At 47.8% G+C, this 16,260-nt stretch overlaps 1 non-coding gene across 1 annotated transcript; it reads left to right on the top strand.

Moving 5' to 3' along the window:
- The first annotated feature begins 15,789 nt into the window (after positions 1 to 15,789).
- Positions 15,790 to 15,953, top strand: LOC145508186 (U1 spliceosomal RNA). The gene has a single exon (XR_014055438.1). It is a non-coding gene; the product is annotated as a U1 spliceosomal RNA (small nuclear RNA).
- Positions 15,954 to 16,260: the final 307 nt, after the last annotated feature.

The following is a 16,260-nucleotide window of genomic DNA, read 5'->3' as shown; positions in this document are numbered from 1 at the left end:
TGACAAACCCACAGCAAACATTATCCTCAATGGTGAAAAATTGAAAGCATTTCCCCTCAAGTCAGGAACAAGGCAAGGGTACCCACTTTCACCACTACTATTCAACATAGTTTTGGAAGTTTTGGCCACAGCAATCAGAGCTGAAAAAGAAATAAAAGGAATCCAGATAGGAAAAGAAGAAGTAAAACTCTCACTGTTTGCAGATGACATGATCCTCTATACATAGAAAACCCGAAAGATTCTACCAGAAAATTACTAGAGCTAATCAATGAATCGGAGAAGGCAATGGCACCCCACTCCAGTACTCTTGCCTGGAGAATCCCACGGACAGAGGAGCCTGGTAGGCTGCAGTCCATGGGGTCGCTGAGAGTCGGACACGGCTGAGCGACTTCACTTTCCCTTTTCACTTTCATGCATCGGAGAAGGAAATGGCAACCCACTCCAGTGTTCTTGCCTGGAGAATCCCAGGGACGGGGGAGCCTGGTGGGCTTCCGTCTATGGGGTCGCACAGAGTCGGCCACGACTGAAGCGACTTAGCAGCAGCAGCAGCAGCAGCAATCAATGAATATAGTAAAGTTGCAGGATATAAAATTAACACACAGAAATCCCTTGCATTCCTATACACCGATAATGAGAAAACAGAAAGAGAAATGAAGGCAACAATACCATTCACCATGGCAACAAAAAGAATAAAATACTTAGGAATATATCTACCTAAAGAAACAAAAGACTTATATATAGAACACTATAAAACACTGATGAAAGAAATCAAAGAGGACACAAACAGATGGAGAAATATACCATGTTCATGGATTGGAAGAATTAATAGAGTGACAATGAGTATACGACCCAAAGCAATCTATAGATTCAACGCAATCCTTATCAAGCTACCAACGGTATTTTTCACAGAGCTAGAACAAATCATTTCACAATTGGTATGGAAATATAAGAAACCTCGAATAGCCAAAGCAATCTTGAGAAAGAAGAATGGAACTGGAGGAATCAACATGCCTGACTTCAGGCTCTACTACAAAGCCACAGTCATCAAGACAGTATGGTACTGGCACAAAGATAGAAATATAGATCAGTGGAACAAAATAGAAAGCCCAGAGATACATCCATGCACCTATGGACACCTTATCGTCGACAAAGGAGGCAAGAATATACAATGGAGAAAAGATAATCTCTTTAACAAGTGGTGCTGGGAAAACTGGTCAACCACTTGTAAAAGAATGAAACTAGAACACTTTCTAACACCATACACAAAAATAAACTCAAAACGGATTACAGATCTAAACGTAAGACCAGAAACTATAAAACTCCTAGAGGAAAACATAGGCAAAACACTCTCCGACGTAAATCACAGCAGGATCCTCCACGACCCACCTCCCAGAATATTGGAAATAAAAGCAAAAATAAACAAATGGGACCTAATGAAAATTAAAAGCTTTTGCACCACCAGGGAAACTATAAAAAGGGTGAAAAGACAGCCTTCAGAATGGGAGAAAATAACAGCAAACGAAGCAACAGACAAACAATGAATCTCAAAAATATACAAGCAACTCCTGCAGCTCAGTTCCAGAAAAATATACGACCCAATCAAAAAATGGGCCAAAGAACCCAACAGACATTTCTCCAAAGAAGACATACAGATGGCTAACAAACACATGAAAAGATGCTCAACATCACTCATTTTCAGAGAAATGCAAATCAAAACCACAATGAGGTACCATTTCACACCAGTCAGAATGGCTATCCAAAAGTCGACAAGCAATCAATGCTGGAGAGGGTGTGGAGAAAAGGGAACCCTCTTACACAGTTGGTGGGAATGCAAACTAGTACAGCCACTATGGAGAACAGTGTGGAGATTCCTTAAAAAACTGGGAATAGAACTGCCATATGACCCAGCAATCCCACTGCTGGGCATACACACCGAGGAAACCAGAATGGAACGAGTCGCGTGTACCCCAGTGTTCATCGCAGCACTGTTTACAATAGCCAGGACATGGAAGCAACCTAGATGTCCATCAGCAGACGAATGGATAAGGAAGCCGTGGTACATATACACAATGGAATATTACTCAGCCATTAAAAAGAATACATTTGAATCAGTTCTATTGAGATGGATGGAACTGGAGCCCAGTATACAGAGTGAAGTAAGCCAGAAAGAAAAACACCAATACAGTATACTAATGCATATATATGGAATTTGAAAGATGGTAACGATAACCCTGTATGTGAGACAGAATAAGAGACACAGATGCATAGAACAGTCTTATGGACTCGGAGGGAGAAGGTGAGGGTGGGACGTTCTGAGAGAATAGCACTGAAACACGTATATTATCATATGTGACACAGAACACCATTCCAGGTTCGATGCATGAGACAAACGCTCAGGGCTGGGGCAATGCGATGACCCAGAGGGATGGGATGGGGAGGGAGGTGGGAGGGGGCTTCAGGATGGGGAACACATGTAAACCCATGGCTGATTCATGTCAATGTATGGCAAAAACCACTACAATAAAAGTAATTAGCCCCCAACTAAAATAAATAAATGTACTTAAAATAAAATAAAATAAAATAAAACTAGGCCTCTCACTTTCCTCAAGGTGGATAGTCATGTGCCACAGGCATGTGTCCCCAAGGACTTGTGTCTCTGCTGTAAACGGGACAAGAGTAAAATGGGGTCAGGTGGGCCTAGTCCTTCAATTCTAGAGTCTTCCAAGAGTTCTCTGCTTTAGTCACTGGATTGGAAACACCCTCGCTCTTCTGCTCTGTCCTACTTCTGTGTTTGGGGTAAAAGGTATACACTTCAGTGTGTTCTGTCCCCAAGCTGATCACTGGAAGAATCACCTGGGAGAGTTAGTACCCAAACAAGTGCACAGTCCTCACCTGTAGCAACTGTGCTTCAGTGAGTTGAGCTGGGATCTGGAATCTATTTGTTAAAGGTACTCAGGTGTGCACTTAGTTTTACCCACTGATTTCACTGACCTCCCTCATGATTCTAGGGGATGATTATTTCATTTGTGGTACTTCCAGTGTTCAAAATTGACTGGTGCCAAAAACATAACTCTCTGCTGCTTTGCACATGAAGAAACTGAGGCACAGAGAGGGTCTCGAATGGGCCAAGACCCCCTTGCTGTAAGTGCTAGAGCCACACCCAGGTAGCAGCTCTTCTCTATACTTTCACATTCATATATTTGTGTTTTGTCTACTTACACGAGTGCTATAGTGTCTTAACTGTTGTTATTCAGTCACTAAATTGTGTCAGACTCTTTGTACCCCATAGAGTGCAGTGTGCCAGGCTTCCCTGTCCTTCACTATCTTCTGGAGTTTGCTTGAACTCGTGTCCATAGAGTTGGTGGTGCTTTCCAACCATCTCATCCTTTGTTACCCTCTTCTCCTTCTACCCTCAATCTTCCCCAGCATCAAGGTCTTTTCCAATGATTCAGCTCTTTGAATCAGGTGGCCAAATTATTGGAGCTTCAGCATCACTCCTCCCAATGAATATTCAGGGTTGATTTCCTTTAGGATTGACGGCTTTGATCTCCTTGACTCTCAAGAGGCTCTTCCAGCACCATGGTTCAAAGGAGAACCCCATGGAAAGTATGAAAAGGGCATCCTATTATCTCAATGTAAACTAGGAATTTGCTTTCCCCCTTTTATACTTTAGTTATTTGCTCCAAATTTACAGCTAGAACACCAAGTTCTACAATTGTGAGAATAAGATAAATATATAAATTATTTTTGACATGAAGAATCGTGATGTCAGGAAAGTATGTAACTCATACGAGAGGAAACCATTAATCACGAATCATTATGACAGCCATCAACCTATAAGACAAATCAAACTTGCCTCCTTCTCTCTTCAGCTGGCCAAGAAACAGTAGCTACTGATATAAGCAGTTTTCTCTGGAGACGGTGGCAGAGTTGACTGCTTTGAGCCAACATGGAGCCCAAGTGCAAGCTGTACCCTGAGAGGCTCACATCTGGGTGAGAAGCAGGATTTGGGGGCCAGAAGAGACATATATCTGTTGGGAAAAAAAAAAGGGGGGGGACAGATCACCCTTGATGTCATGGTAGCCAGCACTGACCATCTCCTCCAATGAACCTACCACCACTATACCTCTCATGATTTTGTTTTTACTAGATGGAGAACTCCATGAAATTGGGGATAATATTTCATTCATCTCTGCGTGCATGACTCCTGGCATTGAGTCAAGTACTGAGGAGGCTCTCGGCAACATCCGTTCACTAATTGCAGAAACATGGTTACAAGACTCCACTTAGCTCAACTACGCTCCTAGACAACCGTCTGGTCAGGGATGCTCTTTCTCCCAGGAAGCAGCAATCCCCTTCCTTAGAGAGGAGCCTGCCTGACACTGCCTGACACTCACCTGAGCTGACTCTGATGAAGACATGGCTGTCCTCAGGGATTCCCCTAGCAGGTTCACACTGCCATTAGGAAGAGATGTCCTTGGCATATCCTCCCATCCTCTGGTGGCCATGATATCCCACCTGAGGAGAGCCACCACGTGTAATTGCCACGATGCACTTGTATTCGTCCTCTCGCTGTTTAAATTCCTCATGGATATATTACTGATATCTGAACTCCAAGTTGGTAACATAGCATAAGGCAAATTAAGCAATATGTAGTTAAGAGATGTTATGTGTAAAGCCTCCAAAGTGTAAATGCAGAAGAATATTGTTACTATCTCTACTTCAGAAACGAGGGTCCCATTAATCTGGCCCCTGGTATGAATACATATCTCTAATTCTTCTCCAAACATCATTTATCCACATTACTGCACACTTACTTGGAGGACATCTGCTGTGTGGCCACTTCCAAGGCTGAGGCTGGGGATCGAGGGCAAAGCCTCAAGATCCCATTGTCCCCCTACCATGGTGCTCGCAGCAGTATAAACTAACACTGAGCCATTGTGTGGATCTCCTCAGCAGGTGCATAAGTTCACTGTGGACTGTTACTCTCCCGGTCCTTCCTGCTCAGCTCAGGCTGCTCCGTGAGGACTTGGATGATACTGTGCATTCCTCACTTCCTCTTGAATTTTCTGAGCTCAACTTGTCCTTATCCTCACCTCCCTTGGCAACCAGCTCCTCCACCATTACCTTGTTTTTCTTTGGGTTTTCTCATCCTCCCAAACCGTTGACTTCCTTTCTTCCACCTCCTCTCTGAGTTCTGTGTTTTCAGTGTGTGGCTCAGTTGAGGCTCCTGCAGGGGACACACAGAGAAGGGACCAAGTTCAGGTCTTGGCTGCATGTTCCAACACACATTTCACATGAAGCTCAGTCTCTCATGCCCTCAGAAAAAAAACTTAGCAGGAATGCAATTTGGAAAATTTGAATAACCTTATCTTACTGATGAGGAAACCGAGGCCTAAACAGGTGGAGATTATCCCTAAATTCCCACACCCGTTGCTGCTATACACCCACCGGGCAAACCTTGGCCACAAGCTTTTGTATCTAAAAACACCAGGAACCCATGGTTGAAATGCAGGGGACATTTGTTAAACATACACATTTCCACTCTTAAAACAATGATAGTTGAAGGACATTTCTCAGAAAAAAATGTTTATCTGTTCAATAGTCCATATTTATACACTGTGTTCCATCTTGACTCTCACATCTGGACTGAGGAAGCTATGACTATTAAAAACATCACAGTCATTGTTAAAAATATGTATGTAGGACTTCCCTGATGGCTCAGTGGTATAGAATCCACCTGCAATGCAGGAGCAGCAGGAGACTCGGGTTCAGTTCCTGGGTCAGGAAGATCCCTCGAGGAGGAAACAGCAACCCACTCCAGTATTCTTACCTGGAGAATCCCATGGACAGAGGCGGCTGCCAGGCTAGAGTCCATCAGGTCGCAAACAGTCGGATACGACTGAAGCGACTTAGCACGCATGCAAGGCAAAATCAGGCAGTTGATGTGGCCAGTCATTAGCACCCTCTCCCCACTGCTCTTTTCTGCATCTTTTTTTCTTTTCTTAGGGGTGTTTTTTTTGCAACTCTGTAATCAGCAGCCTTGGACAAGGGGTATCTACTCACAACGGCCCCTCCTGACCTGGAATGTGGAGTAACTCCTCTCGGCCCTCTTGTGCCCTCGCAGCCCCTGCCCCTTGGGCCTGGGTTAACTCCTCTCGCCGCAGCCCCCGGCCCGGCCTAGCCCCAGTCGACCGCCGCCCCCGGCCCCCGGCCCGGCCTAGCCCCAGTCGACCGCCGCCCCCGGCCCCCGGCCCGGCCTAGCCCCTGTCGGCCGCCGCCCCCGGCCCCCGGCCCCCGGCCCCCGGCCCCCGGCCCGGCCTAGCGCCTGTCGGCCGCCGCCCCCAGGCCCCGGCCCGGCCTAGCCCTTGTCGGCCGCCGCCCCTGGCCCCCGGCCCGGCCTAGCCCCTGTCGGCCGCCGCCCCGGCCCCCGGCCCCCGGCCCCTGGCCCGGCCTAGCGCCTGTCGGCCGCCGCCCCCAGGCCCCGGCGCGGCCTAGCCCTTGTCGGCCGCCGCCCCCGGCCCCCGGCCCGGCCTAGCCCCTGTCGGCCGCAGCCCCCGGCCCCCGGCCCCGCCCCCGTCCCCGTCGGCCGCCGCCCCGGCTCCCGGCCCTCGGCCCGGCCTAGCTCCTCTCGGCCACGCTTCCGCGCCGAGCCGTCCGTCGCTGCCGCCCCGCTTCCGCGCCGAGCCGTCCGTCGCAGCCGCCCCGCTTCCGCGCCCAGCCGTCCGACGCAGCGCCTCGCTTCCGCGCCCAGCCGTCCGACGCAGCGCCTCGCTTCTGCGCAGAGCCGTCCGACGCAGCCGCCTCGCTTCAGACTTAAATTGAAGCAAGTAGGGAAAACCACTAGTCCATTCAGGTATGACCTAGATCAAATCCCTTATGAGTATACACTAGAAGCGACAAATAGATTTAAGGGACTAGATCTGATAGACAGAATGCCTGATGAACTATGGACAGAGGTTCGTGACATTGTACAGGAGACAGGGATCAAGACCATCCCCATGGAAAAGACATGCAAAAAAGCAAAAGGGCTGTCTGAGGAGGCCTTACAGATAGCTGGGAAGAGAAGAGAAGCGAAAAGCAAAGGAGAAAAGGAAAGATATTCCCATCTGAATTCAGAGTTCCAAAGAATAGCAAGGAGAGAGAAGAAAGCCTTCCTCAGCAACCAGTGCAAAGAAATAGAGGAAAACAACAGATTGGGAAAGGCTAGAGATCTCTTCGAGAAAATTAGAGATACCAAAGGAACACTTCATGCAAAGATGGGCTCGATAAAGGACAGAAATGGTATGGACCTAAGAGAAGCAGAAGATCTTAAGAAGAGGTGGCAAGAATACACAGAAGAACTGTACAAAAAAGATCTTCACGACCCAGATAATCACGATGGTGTGATCACTCACCTAGAGCCAGACATCCTAGAATGTGAAGTCAAGTGGGCCTTACAAAGCATCACTACGAACAAAGCTAGTGGAGGTGATGGAATTCCAGTTGAGCTGTTTCAAATCCTGAAAGATGATGCTGTGAAAGTGCTGCACTGGATATGCCAGCAAATTTGGAAAACTCAGCAGTGGCCACAGGACTGGAAAAGGTCAGTTTTCGTTCCAATCCCAAAGAAAGGCAATGCCAAAGAATGCTCAAACTACCGCACAATTGCACTCATCTCACATGCTAGTAAAGTAATGCTCAAAATTCTCCAAGCCAGGCTTCAGCAATACATGAACCGTGAACTTCCAGATGTTCAAGCTGGTTTTAGAAAAGGCAGAGGAACCAGACATCAAATTGCCAACATCCGCTGGATCATCGAAAAAGCAAGAGAGTTCCAGAAGAACATCTATTTCTGCTTTCTTGACTATGCCAAAGCCTTTGACTGTGTGGATCACAAGAAACTGTGGAAAACTCTGAAAGAGATGGGAATACCAGACCATCTGATCTGTCTCTTGAGAAACCTGTATGCAGGTCAGGAAGCAACAGTTAGAAATGAACATGGCACCACAGACTGGTTCCAAATAGGAAATGGAGTACGTCAAGGCTGCATATTGTCACCCTGCTTATTTAACTTCTGTGCAGAGTACGTCATGAGAAACGCTGGGCTGGAAGAAACACAAGCTGGAATCAAGATTGCTGGGAGGAATATCAATAACCTCAGATATGCAGATGACACCACCCTTATGGAAGAAAGCGAAGAAGAACCAAAGAGCCTCTTGATGAAAGTGAAAGAGGAGAATGAAAACGTTGGCTTCAAGCTCAACGTTCAGAAAGCTAAGATCATGGCATCTGGTCCCATCACTTCATGGGAAATAGATGGGGAAACAGTGGAAACAGTGTCAGACTTTATTTTGGGGGGCTCCAAAATCACTGCTGATGGTGATCGCAGCCATGAAATTAAAAGACGCTTACTCCTTGGAAGGAAGGTTGTGGCCAACCTAGATAGCGTATTTAAAAGCAGAGACATTACTTTGCCAACAAAGGTCCCTCTAGTCAAGGCCATGGTTTTTCCAGTGGTCAAGTATGGATGTGAGAGTTGGACGGTGAAGAAAGCTGAGCGCCGCAGAATTGATGCTTTTGAACTGTGGTGTTGGAGAAGACTCTTGAGAGTCCCTTGGACTGCAAGGAGATCCAATCAATCCATCCTAAAGGAGATCAGTCCTGGGTGTTCATTGGAAGGACTGATGTTGAAGCTGGAACTCCAATACTTTGGCCACCTCATGCGAAGAGTTGACTCATTGGAGAAGACCCTAATGCTGGGTAGGATTGGGGGCAGGAGGAGAAGAGGACGACAGAGGATGAGATGGTTGGATGGCATCACCGACTCGATGGACATGGGTTTGGGTAGACTCCGGGAGCTGGTGATGGACAGAGAGGCCTGGCGTGCTGCAATTCATGGGGTCGCAGAGGGTCGGACACGACTGAGCGACTGAACTGAACTGACTTCTGTGTCCTGGTCCTGTGATTGGCACGTGGTGGAGCCAGGTCTGCAGGGCCACCCCCAACCACTCACCGAGGTGGCCTTCCTGCCCACACTCTCTCCCAGGCTGCTAACATTTGGAGGCCAGAACGTTCACATGCCCTTATCTTCCCAACACCGCAGCAGCAGCTGCTGCGATTTAGGAATAAAGCCTCCCGAACAGCTCACCCAGGGCACGAGAAACATGTGCAAAGAACCCAGGCGGAGGAGCCACAGGAAAGCCAGGTATTTGGCTTACCAAGCTTTATGGCCAGGAGGTGAGTCCTCAGGGTTTTCTGCTGGTTTGGGACAGTGTCTTTGGAGACAGAGAATGAGCCAACAGAGAGCCTCTGTTGCCCGAATGGGTCACTTACCTGCTTGCACATCCCGGGTCAGGCTTCGCCTCTAACGTCTACAGTCCAGGCCTGAAATCCACAACTCAGCTCTGCAATGAGAACGGAGTCCTTAGGGAAGAAAACCAGAGGCTTCAGCCTCAGCCCAGTCATATTTCCAGGGGTAGGAGGGCACTCCTAGATCCCTTTCCTCCCTGGCCACACCAATCACCAACTAGAGAAGCCAAGAGAGAAGGTGGAGAGAACAGAGCTACTCAGCCCACCAACCAGAACTCCCATAGCTTTTCTCACTCTAGAAAGGGCTATTGCCTGACAATCCCCAACCAAGGACCCTCAGACTCCTAGGCTTCAGGGAGGAGAAGCTTTAGGAAATCCACCACTTCTGTGCAACCCACTTGCAGATATTCAGTCATTAGCTATCAAGTTGGACACCATTCAGTGCTTGTCCTACCTGACCACAAGTCACAGCTAGTTTCCACCCAGGAAAGGGAGACCATGAGGCCGACATACCTTCTCAGGTTTCTCCAGAACTTGCTGAAGCTCCCTGTGTCCCTCCCATGCTGAAATGCTGGCTCCATATCTCCTCACTCACCTCCTTCCTACTTGTAGAGTGAGGCCTACTATGCAGGCCTGCAAGCCTGTAATTGCCCAGGTGCAACACCAAAGAAACACAGCCCATAGACAGTGACAGAGACAACAACCATTCAGTGGATAGAGAATCTTATAATTCCTAAACAAAGGGTCCTAGAGTGACATGCCCCAGTATTCAGCAAACAGCTGGCAGAACAAGGCAGCGATCTTCACTGCTGGGGCCGAGGGCGGAATTGAGGGGAGACTACAACGTATAGGGACCATCGATGTCTGATTGGCTCACCAGTCACCAGGGAAACCAGAGGCTGGGGTCGGGGCAACCGCATAGTTGGTTACTGACTAAGCCGTATAATTAAGGGGCTACAAATCGGGAAAGCAGTATGGCAAGCCTGTATATTGTCACCCTGCTTATTTAACTTATTTGCAGAGTACATCATGAGAAATGCTGGGCTGGATGAATCACAAGCTGGAATTAAGATTGCCAGGAGAAATGTCAATAACCTCAGATATGCAGATGACACCACCCTTATGGCAGAAAGCAAAGAAGAACTAAAGAGCCTTTTGATGAAAGTGAAAGAGGAGAGTGGAAAAGGTGGCTTAAAACTCACTCTTCAGAAAACTAAGGTCATGGCATCTGGTCCCATCACTTCATGGCAAATAGATGGGAAAACCATGGAAAGAGTGACAGACTTTAGTTTTAGGGCTCCAAATCACTGCAGATGGTGACTGCAGCCATGAAATTAAAAGACACTTGCTCCTTGGAAGAAAAGTTATGACCAACCTAGGCCGCATAGTATAAAACAGAGACATTACTTTGCCCACAAAGGTCCATCTAGTCAAAGCTATGGTTTTTCCAGTAGTCATGTATGCATGTGAGACTTGGACTATAAAGAGAGATGAGTGGTAAGGAATTTATGGTTTTGAACTGTGCTTTTGGAGAGGACTCTTGAGTGTCCCTTGGACTGCAAGGAGTTCCAACCAGTCCATCCTAACGTACGTCAGTCCTGAATATTCATTGGAAGGAGTGATGCTGAAGCCGAAACTTCAATACTTTGGCCGCCTGATTTGAAGAACTAGCTCATTTGAAAAAATCCTGATGTTTGAAAGATTGAAGGTGGGAGGAGCAGGGGATTTTGGAGGATGAGATGGTTGGATGGCATCACCATCTCAATGGACATGAGTTTGAGTAAACTCCAGGAGTTGGTGATGGCAGGGAGGCCTGGCGTGCTATAGTCAATGAGGTCACAAAGAGTCACGCATACCTGAGCAACTGGACTGAATTGAACTGATAATTAAGGGGATTGGATAGTCATGTGGGTGAAGGAATGGCTGGTGAAGGAGAATGAATAGATAGCAAGAGAACGGTCATTTTGAATGACTTGACCTTACAATTTTGTCTGGAGGTGCCAGCAAAATTTCCTTCAGTTTCCCCAAGACTGTCCACAGGGCACCCACTGCTGAGCCTCATTTCCTGTGCGGATGGAGTGGGGTTTGGATCCAACCTAAGTGTTGATTGGTTGAGTCAATAGATCAACATTAACAATTTTTATTTACAAATACTTACTGAATAATCATAGAAGATTCAGAATATGGTTCAAAAGGATTAAGTCCAGAATGAAAGAATGTTTATGGAAAAGGAAAAAGACACCAAAGAGATATTTCTAAATTAGCCTCCTCAAGCAAGAGGCGTGAGAGGAAAGGTCACTGCTTGGGAAGATAACAAACCCATAGAAAAGGGAAAAGGCAGAACTACTAAACTACCAGGGCTTCCCTGGTGGCTCAGTGGTAAAGATCCAGGAAAGGGAGGAACACGAGGACTATGAACATTCTCAGGTTTCTGCCAATGCAGGGTAGGAGGCACAGGTTCAATACCTGGGTTGGGAAGATCCCCTGGAGGAAGAAATAACAAACCAATCCCATATTCTTGCCTGGAGAGTCCTATGGACAAACGAGCCTGGCGGGCTACAGTCCATGGGGTAGAAAAGAGTCAGACAGGAACACGCACCTATGCACCCTTACATAAACAAAGCCAGGATGGTAAATGTGGTCCTTCCGTGGAACTTGCCTCATAAAGAAGGTGGCACCAACATTTTAAGTTGTCTGGGATCTTGAGAACCAGACGTGCTCCATCCACGTCCAGAGCTCCTGACTTTTGGTCACCTATCCCTGGGGTTGACCTAAGGCCTGTGCTGCCTTAGTTGCCTGGGGAGGTGGAGCCATCTTACTCCGTCCCCTCCAGACAAGAATCTAACCAGAAAGAAATGTATTTGTGCTTCTCGGCCTGGTGGAAAAGATTCCCTCATCTTCCTCTCAGACTGCTCAGCCCTCTCCTTTGCTGGCCTGCTTTGTGTGGGAGTGGGAGGGGGATATGGTAGTGGGAGTGATCCAAGAGGAGCAGCAAGAGGGAGGAGGAGTGAGAACAATAAAACACTGGTGAGGTGCTAGTGAGGACAGGGAGGAGAAGGGAAAACAGAGGCAGAATAAGGAGGAGGATGAGCAGAGCTTGAATGCCAAGGTGCTCTAGTCTCTGGTCCCAGAATGGCAGCTGCCCTCTCTTGAACTTCCCTTGAGTTTATCCTGGACACACACAGTGGGCATCCACACACACACACACACACACACACACACACGCACACACCCCAGCTGCTCTCACATCCTCCAATCTTCTTTATTCACAGAAGAGCAGCCTCTCAGCCCCCGCCCCCTCCCACCCCCAGATTCTGGGAGTTCTTTCCTTTTTCCCCGAGCCTCCGCAGAATTAGGCACAGATTCTTCATCAGCACCCAAACCCTTGTCTACGGTTGTGGAGAGTCCAGAGCATAGAAATCATCCGGTAGAAGAGGAAATGCAGGCCACATGGGGTATTGGGTCACCCCGCAGAATGACCAGCTGTCCCAGGCCATTCTGGGTTGTTATTTTTGAAGATGTCAAACTCATTCAAAAGAAACTCCAAGATCCTTGTTGCAGGCCATTGCTGCATGTAGCAAATTATGCTGTGCTGCGTGCTGTGCTTAGGTGCTCAGTCATGTCCAAATATGCTATGAAATCTCAAACCGGGTGATGACTGCTTGTTTGAAACTCATGGATAAGGCTTTAAAAGGCAAAGCAGGTGGTGAGTGCTAATTACTGGGAATCAACAAGACTGGGGCAGATCCCAAAAAGGGCTAGGTAGGAGAAGCTGCTTAGGTCAATGACTAATTGACCTCCTATATTAGTCAGCTTGGGCTTCAAGAAAAAATGCTATGGATTGGGTGGCTTGACCCGAAATCTGTTTTCTCACAGTTCTGAGAAGTCCAAGATCATGGTTGGAACTTCTCAGCAATTCAGTTTCTGGTGCAAGCTCCCTTCCTGGCTTGCAGATAGTCCTGGCCTGGCTGGGTCCTCACAAGGTCTTTCCTTGTTGCTTGAGCTGGGGTAGGGCAGGGGCCCAAGCTCTCTGCTATCACTTCATTTAAGGGTACATCCTATCAGATCAGGGCCCCAAAGCTATGATCTCATTTAAATTTCATTACATCCTTCAAAGTTCCTTCCCTAGATACAGCTTCACTGGGGATTAGTGTCCAAGATATGAATGTGTGGGGGGTGAGGGGAGGGAAACACATATACTCAGCTCCTAACACCCTCCCCAGCCTCCTCCCCCCATGAAGGCATTTGCAGCTCTCAGCTCTGATCCCTGGGAACTGCCCAGGCACTGGGTCCTCAGATTCCTCTCCCCACAGACATGTTCCTTCTCTCTCTCTGACTCACATGCCTCAGTACAGGGCCCAGCTGTTGACTGCTGACCCTCAGAAACAGTGGACTGACTTGCTTTCACCTGGATCACTTTCAGAATGGAGCAGCCACCACTGACTGATATGCTTGCAGAAATGTGTTCACTCTGGAGCCTGGCTGTGGTGGTAGACTAATGCTTCCCCAAAGATGTCCACAACTGGGCCCCTGGAGTTTGTGATTATGTTACTTGACATGGCAAAAGAGACTTTGTTGGTGTGATTAAATTAAGCATCTTGAGATGGGGGCTCCATGGAAACACAAAGGTTCATATAGACAAAAGAAGGAGACTTGGTGTCAGAATAATGTGTTGTGAGAAGAACGTGATCAGCTGTAATTAGCTTTGAAGATCAAAGGGGCCTAGGAGAGTAGAATGTAGGCATCTTCTAGAGGCTGGACAAGGCAAAGAAAGATTCTCCAGGAAGAATCACCACAACCCAACTGTCACTTTGATTTCTGCCCAGGGAGATGCATCTTGGATTTCTGATCTCCAGAGTCAGAAAATAATGAATGTGTGTTGTTTTAAGCCGCTAAGTGTGTAGGAACATATCAAGTAGCAATGGGAAACTCCTACAGTGGACAGCGGTGGGTAAAGAATACTTAAAGTCAGTGTGCAGGACGAGTCGTGTCAGCTGTTCAAAGAAAGGCCAGTTCTTCCTGCAAGTGACCTGGGTGCCGAGTTCAAGATTCTCCCTCCAGGCTAGTCCCCTTCCCCCTGAAGCCAAATGCACTTCAAGGATCAAGTTCCTCCACTCCTTGGTCTCTGGTCTGAAAGGCAAGCTGGTTGCCTTCTCCAGCCTTCCCACTCCCTGCCCTCAGGTCTAACCCACTCTTACCCAGTAAGAGAAAACAAACAAACCTCATTCTTTAAGCAAACACGTCATCTTTCTATCCCTTATTTGGGTCATCAGCTTCTTTTTCAGAATCTTCCACTTTTGTATTCTGTATGGTGAGAAAAGGAAAAACATGGCCCCTGGGAGACCATGAGGATGAAGTCAGAAGGTGCACAGAAAACGCACCAAGTAGAACTTTGAGATCTAACTCTTGGCAGCTACAAACTGCCACTTGCCATCTACCTTTACAAGGTTTAATGCTGCAGCTGTTGATTTTCAACACCCCCTGAAAGGAGTTCAGGGTGGAGAGCCGAAAGGAGCCCACTCTGTGCTGTGGGAAAAACTGGCAGAACAAGTCTTCAGATAGTGATGTATTTTCAGGAGCCGATTTTATGACCCAAATATCTCCTAGTACCTAGAAAAGCACAAAAATCCTTCACGGTGACATGCGATCCTCACGACTAGCAGTAACCTTCTGCAAAAAATCTGCACTTGAATGCATGTCCTCTCCCTTCACCAAGATCACACATACACTGACCTTCGCCCCTGCCTTTGTGGAGCAAGTTCTCAGAGCTATCTGAGATGCTGTCTCCTGAGCTCCTCATTTTGCCTCCAATAATACTTGAACTCACAACTCTCACGCTGTGCATTTTTGAAAGTTAGCACCCTGACTCTATATGCCTACACACATAACACATACTCACGCTTTATTTTGTTCCTACAAATATATATTTACATCCATTGTTTTACAACTTATTATTTCTTAAAACAAAATTGGATCAGCATAACAGAGGGCCACAGAATTACTATTCTCAGCGTGTCACCCAGAACAAAGGTTAAGAATACAAAGAGGCTGGCTAAATTCCCCTCCATCTCAACTAAAGAAGAAAGGGTCTGTTTCCACTGATTTCTGGGCTCCCTAAGCTGTGGGGAATCACGACGTCCCTTCTCCTTCAGCAGCCGGCCTGCCCATTGGTCCTCTCAGCAGGGGTGGGAGGGGAGATGAGGGGCCTGGGACAGGGCGTGGGTTGGAGGAGAGGAACCGCCTTACAGGTCCTGAATGGGGTGGGCTTATGTAAATTTGCAGCGGAAGCGGTACAGTTCCCGGCCTGCCATTTTGCCGGTTGTGGGAAGTTTTTCCGAGATACTCTTGAATTTTATTAGAAGAGTTGTTAGGAGTGCCTGAGAGGCGCGAGAAACGATGGGGTGCGGAGGGTGGCGGAAGAGATGGCGGCAATAGCAAAGTGAGCGTGTGCGAAGTGTACGGGTGTGAGGCTGTACGGGCGGCCGGCCAAGCCTTTCCATACTTAGCCGGCAGAGAAGATAGCACGGTCGCGAGGGTGGTTCTCCCAGAGCGAGACTCACCCCTTGCACGGCGAGTGTGTTGACCTCTGCGATTTCCGCGAAAGGGGGAAACTCGACTGCGTGATTTGTGGTAGTGGGGGACTGCGTGCGCGCTTTCTCTTGGTAACTGCGGTCTTAACGATAGAATTGATTTCTACTTGAGCGTGTTTTTTTCGGGGCTCAGGCGATAGAAACCAGCTCTCGGTAATACAGAAGACCCTCGGAAAGATTTTTCTAGGATAAAAAATGGCATTTCGCTCCAATGCCGTACTTTGGGAAAGCTCAAGAACGGAAGGGAGAGCCTGGCAGACTACAGTCCGCGAGGTGGCAGTGTTCAGCTGAGCAGTGCAGGCACTCTTCCCTCCAGCTTAATGTAGTTCTTCTGTGTCTGATGGTCTCGATTCCAGCTTAATTTAGTTCTTGTGTGTGT

Source organism: Giraffa tippelskirchi, chromosome 5 (assembly GCF_054371585.1).
Source record: "Giraffa tippelskirchi isolate mGirTip1 chromosome 5, T2T-mGirTip1v1.2.pri, whole genome shotgun sequence".
Lineage (NCBI taxonomy): Eukaryota > Metazoa > Chordata > Mammalia > Artiodactyla > Giraffidae > Giraffa > Giraffa tippelskirchi.
The sequence above is the reverse complement of the archived record's forward strand: the minus strand, read 5'-3'. Positions and strand labels throughout refer to the sequence as shown.